At 36.4% G+C, this 18,463-nt stretch overlaps 1 long non-coding RNA gene across 20 annotated transcripts in view; it reads left to right on the top strand.

The window, feature by feature from the left end:
- Window positions 1–18,463, top strand: part of LOC128312880 (uncharacterized) — a 430,418-nt gene that overhangs the window by 216,793 nt on the left and 195,162 nt on the right. For all 20 annotated transcript variants that reach the window (XR_008292775.1, XR_008292781.1, XR_008292771.1 and 17 more), the window contains one exon: window positions 14,420–14,664. This is a non-coding gene — a long non-coding RNA (uncharacterized LOC128312880). The remainder of the gene's footprint in view (window positions 1–14,419; window positions 14,665–18,463) is intronic.

The following is an 18,463-nucleotide window of genomic DNA, read 5'->3' as shown; positions in this document are numbered from 1 at the left end:
CGCCCTTGGCTGCCTCTGAGCTGGGCTCTGAGTAGGATGAATTCAAGTGTGTAAGCGTTTTAAGAGCAGTTTCTTGGATCGCTAGTCTTGGGGGGGTCTCATGTTTTGAGCTCTAGTGGTTTCCAAATGAGATGTTTTGGGGGTTTCTCACATGTATGTCTTAAAAAATTGGGGTGCCCAATGTGGGATTTGAAACCTTTTCCCCTCAGGGAGAAGCTCCTTTTGAGTTCCTTTCTGGTTGTGGGGCATCATGTGGGGGGTGGGGTTAATGGCGAGATTGTTTCCCAACCTCTTCTGCATCAACCTTATTTTCTTCTGGTTGCCTTTATGTGCAGTTGTCAGTCAGCCTTCGGGTGGTTTTTTGTGTGTGTGTGTTTGTTTTACTTTAGACAAAGAATGCACTGGGGGAGAGGCACAGAGGGAAAGAGAGACAATCTTAAGCAGGCTTGATCCCATGACCTTGGGGTCGTGACCTGAGCCCTGCTCTACTGATTGAACCACTCAGGTGTCCTCACTTTGATTTTATGGAGACAACTTCTTTTCTTAAATCTCATGAACCAGCCTCTGCTAGCTTCAAACTTTTCTTCTGCAGCTGCCTCACCTCTCTCAGCCTTCTAAGAATTAAAGAGAGTGGATCTTTTATCCACGCCACTCAAACTTTCTCCATACTAGTAGTAAGGCTGTCTTGCTTTCTCATCATTTGTGTGTTCACTGGAGTAGCACTTATAATTCCTTCCAAGAACATTTCCTTTGAATTCACAACTTGGCTAACTGTTTGGCACGCGAGGCCCAGCATTTAGCCTATCTCAGCTTTCAACATGCCTTCTTCACTAAGTGTAATCATTTGTAGCTTTTGATTTAAAGTGAGAGACTTGAGACTCTTCCTTTCACTTGAACATGCAGAGGCCATTGTAGGGTTATTGACTGTCCTAATTTTAATATTGTGTGTCCCAGGGACTAGGGAAGCCTCAGGAAAGGGAAAGAGATGAGAGAATGGCTGATCGGTGGAGCACTGAGAACACACACATTTATCAAGTTTTCTGACCTATATGGGCATGGCTCGTGGTGCCCCCAAAACAGATGGGAAGACGATGCTATATTTTCTGAAGAAAGATAATCTGTACTAAAATCAATTTTTCTGTGCTTTTAAAGTTGCCAAAAAGGAGGTCTGAGGGAGGTAGAGTCCAAAAATATATATTAGGATTCACTTTTATTGAAGAAACAAATTAGTTTGCATGCACTAAGAGCTGACAACAAAATAATAAATTGCTGAAGGGTTTTGTGTTCAAAGTAAACTCTGGGAATTTTGACTAGTAAACATTTTTTAAGTTGTTTGTAATTTACAGACTACTCATATGTGCTTACTTTTAGAGGGCTTTTTTCCCCTAAAACAATTATCTGTGTTAGTTGTTAAGACTGTTTTGTAGTTTTAGGCAAGAATCAAGTATTTGATACTCAAATAAGTAAGAAAAATGTTCCATCAGCTTTAATTTAAATATATTATCTTCTATATTTCTCTTCATCTTGGAATTCCTGAATTATATCTTCAACTTCTAAATGATGAATAAACCTATTTTAAATGGTCAATTTGCAAAATCAAAAACCTTAGAGAAAGCAGATATAACATTTAACATTGTAATCATTATGAGGATGGCTTTCTGTGTCTTCCCCTGCCCCCCAATAGGAAAAAGCATAATACTATAGAAAATCATTAAATAACAAAGAAAGAGCAAGAGAGGAAGAAAGGAATTAAAAAACAATAAGAAAATTAACAAAATGGCAACAGTAAGTTCATACATGTCAATAATAACTTGAAACAGAAACGGGCTAAATTCTCTAATCAAAAGACATAGAGTGACTAAACGGATTTAAAAAAAGGACCCAAGTTTATGTTGCCTACAAAAGACTCACTAAAGCAAATGTTACCATATATGAATGGAGAAATACCAATAGAATAATATAAGGAGATTCCAATATCCACTTTCAGTAATGGACAAATCATCCAGATGGAAATCAATAAGAAAACATTGGATTTAAACTACAGGTTAGACCAGATGGACCTAACAGATATGTACAGAATATTCCATTCAACAAAAGCATAATACACATTCTTCTCAAGCACATGTGAAACATTCTCCAAGATAGATCACATGTTAGTCCACAAAACAAGTCTTAATAAATTTTAAAAGATTGAAATCATGTCAAGCACCTTTTCGAAGCACAATGGTATGAAACTAGAAATCAGTTAAAGAAAACTGTAAAATCCATGAACATGTGGAGATTAAACAACATGTTACTAAAGAACTAATGAGTCAAAGTCAAAGAGAAATATAAAAATAACCTGAGACAAGTGAAAATGGAAACATAATATACCAAAACTTTTGGGATGCAGCAAAAGCAGTTATAAGAAGAGAGTTTCTAGTGATAAATGCCTAGATTAAGAAAAAAAGCTCTCAAATAAACAACCTTTATAACTCAAACAATTAGATAAAGAACAAAGCCCAGAGTTAGCAAATGGAGGAAATAACACTGATCCGAGCAGAAATAAATGAAATAGAGACTAAAAAGATAACAGAAAATGTCCATGAAACTAAGAGCTGCTTTTTCTTCCCAAAAATAAACAAAATAGACAAACCTTTAGCTAGACAGATTTACCGAGAAAAAAAGAGAGGACTCAAATAAGTAAAAATAAAAGGGAAGACATTATAACTGATACGACAGAAATACAAAGGATCATAAGAGGCCGTCATGAAAATTATGTCAACAAATGGACAACCTAGAAGAAATGAATAATTTCCTAGAAACATACAACCTACAAACACTGAGAGGCAGTGAAAAGAAATAGATGGTCTTATGAAAAAGACTAAATATTGTCTGTGTCATAAACCTATCCATCACCTCTGAAAGTTTCCTCTCACCTTTCTTATTTATAATTCTTTTTTTTTTGTGATAGACACATTTAATGTAAGATCTATCCTCTTTGCAAAATTTTAGGTATACGGTACAGTATTGTTAACTATAAGTGCTGTGTTGTACAGTAGATCTTTAAGACTATTCATCTTATATAACTGAAACTGTACCTTTGACCAATATCTGCCTATTTTACTCTCCCTCCAGCCCTGACAACCACCATTCTACTCTCTCCTCTTGTGAATTAGACTATTTTAGATTTCTCATGAAGTGGTATCATGTTGGCCACTCATTTCAATCATATTGGGCTTTTTTTTTTTTAATTCTGACTCCAGGATTCCACCCCCAGAGACTATGTGCATTTCATCTGATGAGCAGGATTAAGATATCAAGTCCTCAGATGGTTTTAACATGTTGACAAAATGGAAATACTGCTTTAGAAAAATATCTAGAGATGCATTTCTTTGCCCAAGAGATTACACATTTGGAAGCCAAATGGGTTTCTTGACGCATGTTTTTATATACAGTAAGACTTTGGATTGTGAGTAACTTGTTCTGCGAGTGTTCTGCAAGATGAGCAAATATTTCTAATAAATTTTAATTTGATAAATGAGCAGTGTCTTGCAATATGAGTAGTATGTGACACCAAACATCACATGATCACAACTAAGCCAATGGTTCTTCTCTCTTTCTCTCTGCCTGTCTCTCTTTCTCACTGTGGGATTGTGGGTGATCGTCTCCCATGCTTGGATGCTCTGTTTCAGGCCCCAGTGTTTGACAGAAATCAGTGATTTTTCAGAACATTGGAAGGTACCCGCATCTGACACTAGTGTATTTTTTGTCACTTCACAATACCTATGGACAGTCCTCTGCTTTTCCATACAAGAATAAGGTTAGGAATGGTTTGCTTCATCTAGGTCAGGCTGCCTGCAGATATGGACCCTTTCCTCTGCTGACTTATTGCCAGTTACATTAAATACAGTAGATGACAAGAGTTTATTAATACTGTAGTCAGCATCCGTGCGAACGTATACAATGGCCCCCATGCAGAAAAAGATTCCATTGAGCCAACAGCAGTGATTCCATTAGTGATAGTGAAAGTCATCCTACACAATAACCCTCCTCTCTCTTGTTTCCCTCACATCAGCCACTAAGGTTTTCAAATGCAGTTTAATATAGTTATTTTTCTTTATATTTTGTATTTTCTTTATTATTTTGTATTTTATTACAGTATTGTAATCATTTTATATGAATATTTTTGGGTGGTGGAACAAATCATCTGAGTTTCCATTATTTCTTATGGGGAAGTTCACTTTGATATACAAGTACTTTGAATTACAAGCATGTTTCCAGAACAAATTATGCTCGCAAACCAGTTTTACTGGATTTACATGTGACCAATGTAATTATGAGTATGAATAGTATTTAACCAATTCTTACATTTCTCCATATGATATAAAGTACATTAAGAAATTACACTTTTGTGTTAAGCAAGGAGAATATGAATATATAAATACTTGAGGACAAAGGGAGAAATGTGGACTTGAATAAAAAGAGAATTGATTTAGTATCATCACGTGTACTGAGAAACTCTTCCTCTGGCATGTTTAGAACTACTCATTAGTTGACATAGCATTGTTGGCTCTAATAATCTTTTTTTTTTAATGTTTATTTATTTTTTGAGAAAGACAGAGTGTGAGCAGGGCAGGGACAGAGAGAGAGAGGGAGACACAGAATCCAAAGCAGACTCCAGGCTCTGAGCTGTCAGCACAAAGCCTGATGTGGGGCTCAAATCCATGAACCATGAGATTATGACCTGAGCCGAAGTCGGAAGCTCAACCGACTGAGCCACCCAGGCACCCCAAGAACTTCTTTTCAAAAGAAACTGTTAAGAGAATGAAAAGACAAGCCATAAAATGGGAAAACATATTTGCAAATCACGTATCTAGAAACTTGTATGTATGAATATATTTTTAAAAAGTCGCAAAACTCAGTAGGAGAACAAAAACCCAATATAAAATGGATAAAAGATTTAAATAGACATTTCCTCAGAGAAGATATGCAAATCTCAAGTAAACATGTAAAAAGCTCAATATCATTAGCCATTAGGGAAATAAAACCAAAACCACAATGATATACCACTATCTACCTATTAGAAGGATTATAATTTAAAAGACTGACCATCCCAAGTGAAGGCTAGGATGGGGGACAACTGGAAATCTCACTACTGTTGGGGATGGAAAATGATACAGCCACTCTGGAAAACACTCTGGTAGACTCATAATGTTAGTTATGCACTTAACATAAGACTCAGCCATCTCATTCTTAGGTATTTATGCAAGTGTAATGAAATTCTGTGCTCTCACAAAAATCTGTGCACAAATATTTATAGTGGCTTTATTTATAATTGTTCCAAATTGGGAACCACTCAAATGTCCTTCAGCTGGAGAATGCATAAACAAATCTGGTACATCCATACAAAGGAATAAAATTACTATTCAATAATGCATGAACTACAGACAACAACATGGATGATTCTTATATGCATTATACTAAGTGAGAGAATTCAGAATCAAAAGGTTACATTCTGTGATTTCATTTTTATTATATTCTTGGAAATACACAACTATAAGGAGATAAAACCGATTCGTTTTTGCAAGGGTCTGGGGGCTGGTGGAAGGGTGACTACAAAAGGCCATAGGGAAATATTTTGGAGTGAGGAGCTGTTTTATGCTTTGATTGTGGCATTGGTTACATGATGGTGTGTTTTTCAAAAACTGCAGAATTATTCATTATGAAATAGGGTAAATTTTACCATATATAAATTGTATATTAATTCTGTAAGTGTAAAAATAAAGAACAAAAAAGTCTGTGTATGATGACAAGTTACTTCCCTGATGAAGACAATTCTTTATATACATGAAAATTACCCCACAATGATTCAACTCTTATTGGATTCCAAATCAGCACTTAGTAATGCCCTGGATACCAGCTCTGCTCCATGCTGACTTATTTGTACTTGAACATCTAATCCCTCCATTCTGGGCCTAACTTGAGACACTTTTAGGATAAACTGAAGGGTCTATGATGTTTAACCTGGAGAAGGTCAACGGTCAAAGCAAGGACAGTGTTCCATCGCTGTAGAAGTGATTTACATCATGCACAAAGAACTTCCTCACAGATGAGTAGTAGGAGACACTAGAATGGTTGCAGAGGAAACTAGAAACACTTTCCTAGAACCCTAAAGGAAGAATACGGGCATCTGACTCTCGTGAATTGTTTTATGCATCACATATTTACTGAATATCTCCTGAGCACAGGGTACAGGCAGGGCTCCAGGCACACTGATACAGAAGCTGAGTAAAATACTGCCCTCCATAAAAAGAGGTAAATACAGAAGCTGAGTAAAATACTGCCCTCCATAAAAAGAGGTAAGCTATGATACACAATTATGAAAATAAATCCACATGAGATAGCTCAAATTTTAACTTTGGAAGTGCCAGGTCAACATAGCCATCATTTGCAGACATCTAGCTCTCCCAAAAGAACACAATGTTGCAAATATTTTTAAATAAGTATTTAGGAAGTAAAGATGTAGCATGTTCCAAAACACTGGTGACTCAGGTCTGTTAGATAAGAAGTGCTCTAAGCCAGGCCAACAATATCTAGTCTTTTTCATAAAGCCATCTATTTCTTTTCACTGCCTCTCTAATTAGGGAATATATAGTAATTAATACAATTTAGCTGGCAGTTACATAGCACTGCCTGCTTTCCTGTAAGTTATGTATAAGAAAATCCACGTACTGACTTACAAACATAAGATTTTGAGATTAAAATGCTCTATGATATGCTATATTTCATAATAAGGTTAGTTTGTTTAATGCATTCTCTTAGAAACTTTTTAACATCCTGTTGAAATTACACTTTACATAAACATAAATCATTCAGTTAAGTCAATTAATGTAGAATATAAAGCAAACAAGGGTCCTAAACTACCGTTTATGGGCATGCTTTTCTATGTTTATGACTGTAATTCTCAAAGCACAAATTTGTATAGCCATCACTTCAGGAATCTGGAGACATTCTGGCATCTGCTGTAACGAATGTAGTATCCATGTTACTGCAAAGGTGTGAGCTGAATTCTAACAGATGCAAAGCAACCCAGACAATCTAGTCTGATTCAACACATACCTCAGTGGCTGCCAGTGGGGACACCATTCCTATTCTCATTCCACATTTCTCCTTTAAACACTCAGGCTTATGCTGATGCACAGGAGGCATAGAGTGATTTATTGAGTCACATTAACGTCCTCAATCTGTGGTTAACAAATAGGTATAGAAGTCAGGGTTGATGGAAGGAGAAGGTAGACAAGGTGGGCAAAGGAGGAAAGGCATTGTTATGTGGCAGTCATGATTCTAAGAAGGTGGCTTGATGCATTGTTTAATTACCGCAGTAAACCATAAAAATAGGTAATAATATCTTCATATCATATCTGAGCAGATATAGGTACAACCTGTATGGTATAATTTGAAGGATATCAGCAGGAACGAGGAAGCGCCGCCCTCCAGTGCCTCTCAAAGTCTTTCTGGCAACTTCCCTTAAACCCCCAAGATTCTGTGGTTACCTCCATTAGGTTCAGGCAGTATTCTGCACTGTTACCCACCCAGGACATACACATTAGTGTGACCTATGATGTTTGTTAAAGATACAGATGTCTGCGTCTCACTTGTGTTTGCCGATTGCTAGGATTTGGAATTTGGGAGTGAGAAATTGATTTCCTTTAATCATAAAAATCTGTATTTTTGGTATCATTATATTCATGTGTTTTTAAATAATAATGAGTGACTATAATCATACATGAGGAATCATTTTTCTGTCATATGGTTATCTTAAACATTTCAGTGGTTTTCCATGAAAAAAGGCCAGTAAATGCGTGGTTATTTTTTATTATTGATTAATATAGTGTGACAAGATTATATATTTCTGTGACATGCAAAAATATTCTGTATTTGATATAGACATTGGGAACAAGGAAATATTAAAATATGGGAACAGTAACACAAAATGAATATATAAAAATCATTAAAAATGGAAAGATAATACCACAAATATTAAATATTTTAGAATTACTTAGAATGAAATTTTAAAACATACAAAGCATTCATTGCCATGATTGTCTTTATTTTTTTTTTCTTGACAGATATTCTGGATGTAGAATTTCATTCTACATTCCATTTCATTGAATTGTTAAGAGGGCATCCAATATTCTTTTTAAAGCCATTTTCCTCTTATATTAGGGAAATACTTTGTCTTCTTGCTCTGACTGTATTTGTTTTTTTCTGGTTGAAATTTGTATTACTTCCATTAATTTATATTCACCTATAACAGATATTCAAATACAAGAAAATTCCAGGGAATATTATTGAGTAGGATTAAAATGACAAAACATATGGACCTCCTAAGCAAGATTTCTAGCAGAATAGTGAATTATGTGTCAGAAAGGACTAATTTTGCTTCCAAAACTTATTTCTTGAGAGTCCCTTCATAAAATTTGTACAAAGTATATTGTGCATAAGCACTTATTAATATTTATTTTAATTGCAACAATGACTCACTGTTAGCAGCAGACAGGAACATGAATTACACTCTAAATATGGCAGCAGCCCTAAGCAATACTGGCTGATGGGATCCTAACTACTAGCTGGTTCCCTCCTACCTTCTCCAGTCCTGGTTCCTAGAATTGTTGACCTTGACTTTCTGCTCTGAAGGTCAGTGTTTTCTGCTCTTGCTTGACTTGAATCAGTGGATTTCTTTAAACCAGCTCTATGTCCATTGTTAAGCTTTAAATCTTTCAAAAGATTTTTCTGTGTTCCTGATGTTTTTAAATGACTTTTTTCTTAGTTGGGAATGACATTTCCTGAGAAACATCAGGAAGGAATTCTCACATTGAAACTCCGTGCCTTGCGTCAGAGATTTCAACCGATTGAGGCAATACCTGAGAGTCTGCATTTTTAACAAGCTGCCCAGGTGATTCTTGCAATTGCCAAAGTTTATGAACTACTGGATTGCCTTTTACAGACATTTTTCATTAAAATATAAATACATCCAGATGGGGTGGTAAAATAAATTATTATAAATTGCTACCACCTTAATGAGAATATATTACATAATAGCTCTACTTTAGGGCAGGAAGCTGAAAGATTTTGAAGGAAGGGGGTTTTTAAAGAGGTCTTGAAGAAGAAAGGGCAATTATGAGACCAGGTGTTGGTGAGCATTTCTTTGGACCATTCTGACCACCTATGGAGAGAACAAAGCACAGTTAATAAGAGGGAAGAAGGAGAGAGGAAGCTTATGTGAAACAGTGATTTTTAGAAGAGCAATTTTAGCTACGTCACCATTTTGCCTAGGCATTTTCTAATAAAACTGAGAGGTTAGGGAAGGAAGTTAAAGGTCTGGGACTGTAACTGCCTGCTGGCAGGTCAGGACAGCAGGGAGCTGCTAGTGAGAGTAAAGCTCTAGTAATCTGGGTTATCAGACAACTGGAGAGAACATGTGGTCATCAGCCTCAAATTTAGGACTACAAATTAGGGGATTATATTGGGGAGGTGGTTACTTAAAGGAAATTAAGGTAAGCTTTTTGGTGAAAAGGCACTGGAGAATCCAGAGAAAGTTGCAACTGGGTTAGCTGCATTTAATCGCAACAGCATGGTGGTTTGATTCCAAAAGATCCTTTTAGAAGGTGTTTCACATCCTCCTTTTTTTTTTTTTTTTTTTTTTGCTGCAAATGCATTTATGCATAGGTGTTCCCAATAATGGTAGGAAATTACTTATTCTGTACAAGGGCTAAATATGACAAAATGGATTGTATTCTGAAGGACTTGGTAATTTAGCCTTGATACTCAAAATGTGCCCCATGGACCAAGAGCATCAGCATCACCTGGGAGCCTGTTATAAAGGCAGAATCTCAAGTCCCATCCCAAACCCACTGAATCAGAATCTGCATTTTAACAGAACCCCCAGGTGATTGCATGTTAACTAAAGCTTGTGAAGCCCTGGAGTAGGACAGACAGGAGGTCTCAATGGCAGCATTTTTCAGAATTAGCTGGAAGGTGAATTCAAGCAGAGTGCTGAGTCCCATTTCTAGGATTTCTGATCCAATCAGTTTAGGGTAGAGACCAAGAATTTACATTTCCAACAGATCATCTAGAAGTTGATGCTGATGTTGCTGGTTCAGATCCCAAATTAGGAGCCACTAGTTTAAGTAATACCAATTCTGTTATATCGCCTCCTAGTTTCCAAATTTCTTTGTCTTTTTTAGGGACACCTGGGTGGCTCAGTTCGTTGAGCATCCTACTCCTAATTTTGGCTCAAGTTATTATCTCATGGTTCGTGGGATCAAGCCCCACATTGGGGTCTGCACTGACAGTGCAGAGCCTGCTTGGGATTCTCTTTCTCTCCCTCTCTCTCTGCATCTCCCCATCTCATGCTCTTTTTTTCAAAATAAATAAATAAATAAATTTTTAAAGTTCGTTTTAAGAAAAAAACAACTCTGTGTGTCAGCTGCCTGGTTCTCTTATTTCCTACTATATAATATGCCAGGTGTAACTGACTCTTGGTAATGTTTCTTTCAGTGTATAATTGAGATTTTGTTGTAGTATTAAGACAAACCTTAGAATGGCTGCCCTACCTACAGACTCTTCTTATAAGGAGATCTCATCTATCCTGGTGATTCTTTCACCCCTGAATCTCTGCCCGATTTTCTATGACTCTCTTAGCTATAGTTGATTGGACTTCGGTAGGTCATGAGGCTCATGGATAGCCAAGTTACATATTAGAAAGGAGCTAGTGGAAACATTTTGTAAAGAAATCTCTATCCAAATAATAAAAATGGTGATGAGTTGGACTTATTAAATTCTCTTACTTGGAAATTTAAATTGGCCATATAAGGAGAGAATCTTTTATGTTTTAGAAGGACAAGTCAAAAGAGACATTGAGAATGTAGTAAAGCTGAATCAAAGATGCAATAAGGGGTCTTCTAACAGCAGAATTTATGAGAAAAGGTGAGGCTAAAGATAGAGTTTTGGAGACTTGGTTCATATATACAAACTTCAAACAAACACTGAGATGTAGAGGTGATTGTCAGTGATACTTACCTAAAAAAAAATCTATACAAATATGAGCTCTATTCTTTATTTGGGAATTGAATTTGAGAATTGTCCTGTCTGTCCTGATCTTATTTTTATGCATGGTTTGAAAAATCTCACTGTAACAGGGACAGATTCTTAACATTATAGAATTAACCAGATAATAACTATATCTGGGGACTATGATGAAGAGAACATTCTAGTGGTTATTAGTGGTCTTATTCAAATACTTCTAATAGCCCTCTAGTTTCTGGGAAGTAGGCTGGATTTTGCTTTCTGGCTCCCTCTTATGTTAGTGGTAGATAAATCAGGATCCTGGGAGAAAAAAAATGGCACAAACAGAATAATGAGAGAAATGTTTAATAAAAATATGACTGTTAGGTTGTGGCAGAGTTTACAGAAACCAATAAATGACAAGGTAGAACTCTAGAGTTAGCAACAGAGAAATCTGTTAACCTTAGGTCTGAAGGGACAAGGGGGAGGGAATGGTTATCTGGTTTCAGAACCTGAAGAGTGCAGCTGAACATAGAGGGCTACCTGACTGGAAATTGGGCAGTCAGTGGAAGAATACAATCTATCCACAGTGACCCCAGAGTGAGGGACATGGCAGAACAAATAATTCAACCTGATCTCCTGCCTTCCAATTACTTACTGGTACCTCCAGTGCTTGAACCCAACTGGAAGTCCTAGGACAGGAAGGTAGCCTTCCAAGTCACAGAACAGTATGCAAAAGTGTGCAGAATAGATCTAGAGGATGTGGAGAAACAGGAGCCCTCTTGCACTGTTGGTGGGAATGCAAACTGGTGGAGCTGCTCTGGAAAGCAGTGTGGAGGTTCATCAAAAAATTAAAAACAGATCTACCCTATGACCCAGCAATAGCACTGCTAGGAATTTACCCAAGGGATCTAGGAGTGCTGATGCATAGGGGCACTTGTACCCCAATGTTTATAGCAACCCTTTCAACAATAGTCAAATTATGGAAAGAGCCTAAATGTCCATCAACTGATGAATGGATAAAGAAATTGTGGTTTATATACACAATGGAGTACTACGTGGCAATGAGAAAGAATGAAATCTGGCTATTTGTAGCAACATGGATGGAACTGGAGAGTGTTATGCTAAGTGAAATAAGTCATACAGAGAAAGACAGATACCATATGTTTTCAGTCTTATGTAGATCCTGAGAAACTTAACAGAAGACCATGGGGGAGGGGAAGGAAAAAAAAAAGGGTTAGAGAGGGAGGGAGCCAAACCATAAGAGACTCTTAAAAACTGAGAACAATCTGAGGATTGATATAGGAGGGAGGGGAGGGTGGGGGATGGGTATTGAGGAGGGCACCTTTTGGGATGAGCACTGGGTGTTGTATGGAAACCAATTTGACAATAAATTTCATATTAAAAAAAAGAATAGATCTAGAGAAATAAGATATTTAGCACAGGTGTAGTAGAGAAGCTAGTTTTCCACAGGGACTCCTGAGAAAAAGTAATATATATCACTTCTGGGACAGAGCATTTAACTGTTGGTGCAAGACCCTTCAGAGCTCAGAAATATTTCAGATTGTAGCTCCTTTGTTGGCCTGGGTTGTAGAGTAATGACACCCAGAACATAGCTTCTAGTTAACTTTTGATGGGCATATAATATGAATGAAAAATAAACCATCTAAAGCTACTAGAATTATGGAATTATCTGTTATAACAGCATAACCTATATCACTAATACAGATGTTGTTACCTATAACTGGTGTATTGTTTTTTTTTTTTAAGTTTTTTATTTATTTGTGAGAGACAGAGAGAGACAGAGCATGAGCAGGGGAGGGGCAGAGAGAGAGGGAGACACAGAATCTGAAGGAGGCTCTAGGCCCTGAGCTGTCAGCACAGAGCCAGATGCAGGGCTCCAACCCATGAACCATGAGATCATGACTTGAGCCGAAGTCAGATGCTTAACCCACTGAACAACCTAGGCTCCTCAATTGGTGTATTGTTAAAACCAAATCCCTATAATGTCTGTCATTACTTAGGAAACAGAGTGGAAAGCAAGGAAACTGGTATTTGAAGCTGGAAGAATGGTAATTCATATTATTTAGTGATGAAATATGCGTTAAAACCATAATCTACATTCATCTGATAGGCAGATAATATGCCAAATGCAGCTGTAATTTTAAAGAAAGGTGTTATAAAACAGAAAAGTGAAAGCATGTATGGAGTTACTATTGATATTTGACAGGGAGGGACGGGAAGAAAGAGGAAGAGAGAGAGAAATGAGAGAAAGAGGAGATATTGAGAGAAAAGAGAGAGAGAATAGAAAAGAGTTAACCAACTTGTAGACAGTAATTAAAGAGAATAGTTAAGAATTTTAGCCACCAAGGCGCCTGGGTGGCTCAACTGGTTAAGCATCTACTTCAGCTCAGGTCATGATTTCACAGTTCAAGGGTTCAGTCAAGCTCTGCATGGGGCTCTCTGCTGTCAGCACAGAGCCACTTTGGATCCCCGCTTTGGATCCTCTGTCTCCACCTCTCTCTACCCCTTCCCTGCTAGCTCTCTCTCTCAAAATTAAACAAAAATTAAGATAATATATTTAATATATGTGCTGCCGAAGCGAGCACTAAGATAATATATTTAAAAAGAAGAAGAATTTTAGCCATCGAACCTTGTAAGAGGCAGCTAATTCTCATCCAAAATTGGTGAAAGATAAAACTGAGGCAATTTTTGACAAATAAAGGTCAATTAAAATTCGTTCTTATGGCGAGTTTCAAATTTAAAATAAGGCTGTCACCTCTTTTATAAAAACTCTGAATGGATTAAAAAATCTTAGAACAATGGTCCAAATGAGGCTATAGTATCTAGGAGGCCTATTCATTTGAATAAAATGATTGAGAGAAAAGAGATTAAGCATGTGACTCTCCAACCAAAATCTGCAAGAATCAAGTATCTTATAATTAAGGCTGGAGGAAAAAGAAGGTTGGCGGTGATAAAATAACATGGATCTGACTTAAATAGGAAAAAGTTTACAAAGTCTTAAAGAGAGTTATATTGCCAAATAGACCATAATTTTGACTAAATATTCTGTGACAAGAGTGAGTGTGATTGTAGGTATTCTGTCGTTGTTCCACTGTTGAATATTGAGTTGACATTTGCAGATAACTGTTTAGTCCATTGGTCTTCAGATCAGGAGGAGCTAGACACACTTGATGCTGGGTTTGGGTTTGATGCCAAGCCTGGATGGGGTCTGGGGTCATGGAATTGATTCCCTGGGGGAGAGGCTAAATATTTCTTTTCTGAAGGAGGGAGAGAAGGTGAGTATTTGGTAGGCAGCATGTTCATTAATGCTATTTAGCAGTAGTATTTTTGTTTCTCTTCCTTCCAGGCATTCATTAACTTCTCAGGACTGGTAATCCTGACCCTGTAACTCAATGGAGCCATGTGACTAGTTTGGGCCAATGAGTTGTGAGGCAAAGATGAAGCATGAGAGTACCTGTCTGGCACAAGATTCTCCAGAGCTCTTCATCTCTGCCACTGGGACCAGCACTTTTCCAGAGAGTGAGCCCTTCAGTTTGGATTCAGAATAAGAACAATCCAGAACAAAGATCCACCTGGATTCATAATAGACAGGTAATATGAATGAGAAATTATCCTATAATGTTTTAACTCTCTGAGATTTGGGAAATAGCCTGTCACTGAAGCGTAACTTTTTCTCTGACTGATATAAAAATAGATGATTCTTGTGGGGAAGTAAGATTGGAGTAGAATATCCTTTCTGAAAAAAGTTACTTTTCCTCACTGTGTATTTAAAGTTGAGCCAAGAATTTATAGATTATGATTCTTTATGTATCATAGAAATCTTTCTTCAGATTGTGACCCAATAGAATTAAAATTAGCTGTTTTCATTTCCTAGGTGAGTGTGGGATGGAGGTGGTTATAAAATTTTGTGAACAAAGTTGTTTATAAAACTGACCTTAGAAAGCGGCAGACTGTAGCCCTTATATTTCACTTTTATGTTTTGAATGAATATATCACTTGGTGAAATACTGTTAATTTGCCCCTGATGTTTCTTTTAAAGATGCTTCCCGTTTCAAGGTATAGTACAATCAACATGGACATTTACATGGGCGTCCACACTGAATGAATATGATGTGGGCTGTTTGCCTATTACTTTTGTAGTAGCTCTATCCAAGAGACATTCATCCACACAGAGACAAAATAAAAGGGTATCTCAAGGTTAAAGCATTCCTCCTCCTCAGCTAGAGTATAGATGAAGTAGATTTCTATCCTATACAAGTATTCTCTGAAATCATTACCATTGCTTCATCTCTATGAGACTTTAAGAGTCAAATTCTGGAAAGAAGATGTCCTTCTTTGCATTGGCTTCTTTGAGTCTCAAAGACTTGTTGGAATTCAGGACAGAATGAAGAGCATTTCAAATACTGCATCTGTGGGCATGAGGAGGAAAAAAGGTTTTACTCATCCATGAATTGTCATAGAAGGAAATGAAACTTGCTAAACACATATCTGCTATAAAACTGTGATGACAGAAAAGAAAAAAGAGCACTTCTATTTTTCAGAACTTTATCATTGTAATTCTTCCATGAATACTATTAAACTGAGATCCCTGCAGAAATGGCATAATTGGTCAATATATTTATGGTGTAGTTGGCATAATTTTATAGAAATTATTTTGATTAGTGATGTGAAATATTTTAGTTGTTGCCTTTCTCCTCTTTTCTTCTCACAGTGTGTCTTAGCACACAACAAGCTCTAAAACCTGTGCAACAAGGGGATATGAATATAATATGACTGGGAATTTTGAAGTGAAATTTGCAAGAGTTCAGCACTGACTTATCTAAATATTTATCCTATTAGTGTTTTCTGGGGTAACAATTAGAGGTATTAAAATTTCTAATAGCATTTGATAGACATTTGCATGTTTGGAATAGTAAATATGGTTGAACATTGCAAGTAATGCATCATATCCCTTAACATTAAATATTCGTAAAGGATTATTATCTTGAATTTCTAATAGAGCACATAAAGCAAAAGTATTTTATTCTAACAAACACATTTTTCAGCATTAGGCACTTATGATTTCATAGTTTCAATAAGTAAACTAATATAATTTAAAATGAGAGAGATCTAAAAATTAAACATATCTATATATACTGAACTAAAGGAATATCTACAATCTTAACAAAAATTTAAAAGCAAAGTTCCAATTAATGGATTAGTATCATACAATTCTTATGAAAGTAATATAATATATATTACATATTATACATTATACATACATTATATATTATATACAAATCTATATAGCTATAGATATATGTTTGTACATAAAAGGATCAAAGTAGTGGTTATCCAGGGGTGTGTACAGATTCTTAACTTTTTTTAGGTTTTATTTGTCATTGAAAGCATGTAATATCTTTGTAATTTAAAAAAAGGTAAAAAAAATACAAGCAACTGTAAAGAGAATAAGCAAAAAGATCAAGTATGACCTATTATGTTTGTGTCTGATAAGGTGTGTCTGCTTTTTTTCCTTTTATTCCTACTAAGTATAATTAAAATCATTAGTAGTGATATCAACCCAAATATAATTATCTAAGTTACAGTTTTTAATTCATTCTTATTATTCAGAACAAATTTACTTAAGTTCCATGTATGATATTTTTTTGTGGTTTAAATAATTTAATGTTTAAAATAAGTTTAAAGATGCCCAGTTATACAGAGAATATATTATCTTTGCCCCCTTAAGCCTTGCTAACATTTTTTATTTAACTTAGCCTTTCTGCAAATCATAAACAATTTTCATTTTTGCCTTTAGAAGAACAATTTGTGTTATGAATATTTTGGGAAGTCGCTCAGCTGTTTAGATAATAGTAATGGATTTTCCTCAGCAATTTTGCTGTTTGGAGTTTAATCATGCTCTAAAGCACAGTTAATTTGTGGATTAGAGCTTTTTGAACAACACAATTACCAACACAATTACAGAGTGCTGTGGAAATTATTTGCAAGGCAAAGAACAAGAAGGTCAGCACAAATGTTCCAGACAGTATCAGTGAAACAGACGTGGGGGATATGTGATCAGTAGCCACCAGACTATTTACAAACTTCATGTTTTTTGTATTCACTTATTTGCAGAATCTTTGTTGAGTATCTACTGTTTCATGCACTGACTATGCTAGACCATAGCTTTAACCTGATAAGCCAATGCAAACATGTCTTTGCCTCACAGAACTTTTAAGAATGAACCAAATGTAGTAGAAGCTTTTTCACCTGACCCTTTGTTAACTGACACCCCTCATTCCCTGACACTTTCCATTACTCTATAAAACTTCATGGCTGAGGTAGCAGCCATGCTAAGCACTAGCAAGGAGTAGGCTGCTCACTAATATGCTCACTTTTTGTTCCTACCCATTCTGTTGTGCCCTTATTACATCAGTTGCATTTGTTCTTAAACTTTTTATGCTATAGTTTTACTTGTTATTTTAATTATGTAATTCAATTAGTTATAGCCTGAATAAACATAATATGAATGCAAATAGAAAACTGTTCCTTTGAACTTCAAGTAGGATGTTTTAGAAAGAATTGGTATAGATCCTGGAGAGGATGTGGAGAAACGGGAACCCTCTTGCACTGTTGGTGGGAATGCAAATTGGTGCAGCTGCTCTGGAAAGCAGTGTGGAGTTTCCTCAGAAAATTAAAAATAGACCTACCCTATGACCCAGCAATAGCACTGCTAGGAATTTACCCAAGGGATACAGGAGTACTGATGCATAGGGGCACTTGTACCCCAATGTTTATAGCAGCACTCTCAACAATAGCCAAATTGTGGAAAGAGCCTAAATGTCCATCAACTGATGAATGGATAAAGAAATTGTGGTTTATATACACAATGGAATACTACGTGGCAATGAGAAAGAATGAAATATGTAGCACCACGTCTTTTGTAGCAACGTGGATGGAACTGGAGAGTGTGATGCTAAGTGAAATAAGCCATACAGAGAAAGACAGATACCATATGGTTTCACTCTTATGTGGATCTTGAGAAACTTAACAGAAACCCATGGGGGAGGGGAAGGAAAAAAAAAGAGGTTAGAGTGGGAGAGAGCCAAAGCATAAGAGACTGTTAAAAACTGAGAACAAACTGAGGGTTGATGGGGGGTAGGAGGGAGGGGAGGGTGGGTGATGGGTATTGAGGAGGGCACCTTTTGGGATGAGCACTGGGTGTTGTATGGAAACCAATTTGACAATAAATTTCATATATTGAAAAAAAAAAGAAAGAATTGGTAAATGACTATTACTTAGTTTCTATTATTGGAGATCAGAAAACATCCTTGAGCAAATGATACTTGAGTCAAGATGTGTAGGACAATGGGCCAACTCAGCGGAGGTGATATCAGGGACATAAGTGGGA

This window comes from Acinonyx jubatus, chromosome F2 (assembly GCF_027475565.1).
Source record: "Acinonyx jubatus isolate Ajub_Pintada_27869175 chromosome F2, VMU_Ajub_asm_v1.0, whole genome shotgun sequence".
NCBI lineage: Eukaryota > Metazoa > Chordata > Mammalia > Carnivora > Felidae > Acinonyx > Acinonyx jubatus.
The sequence above is the reverse complement of the archived record's forward strand: the minus strand, read 5'-3'. Positions and strand labels throughout refer to the sequence as shown.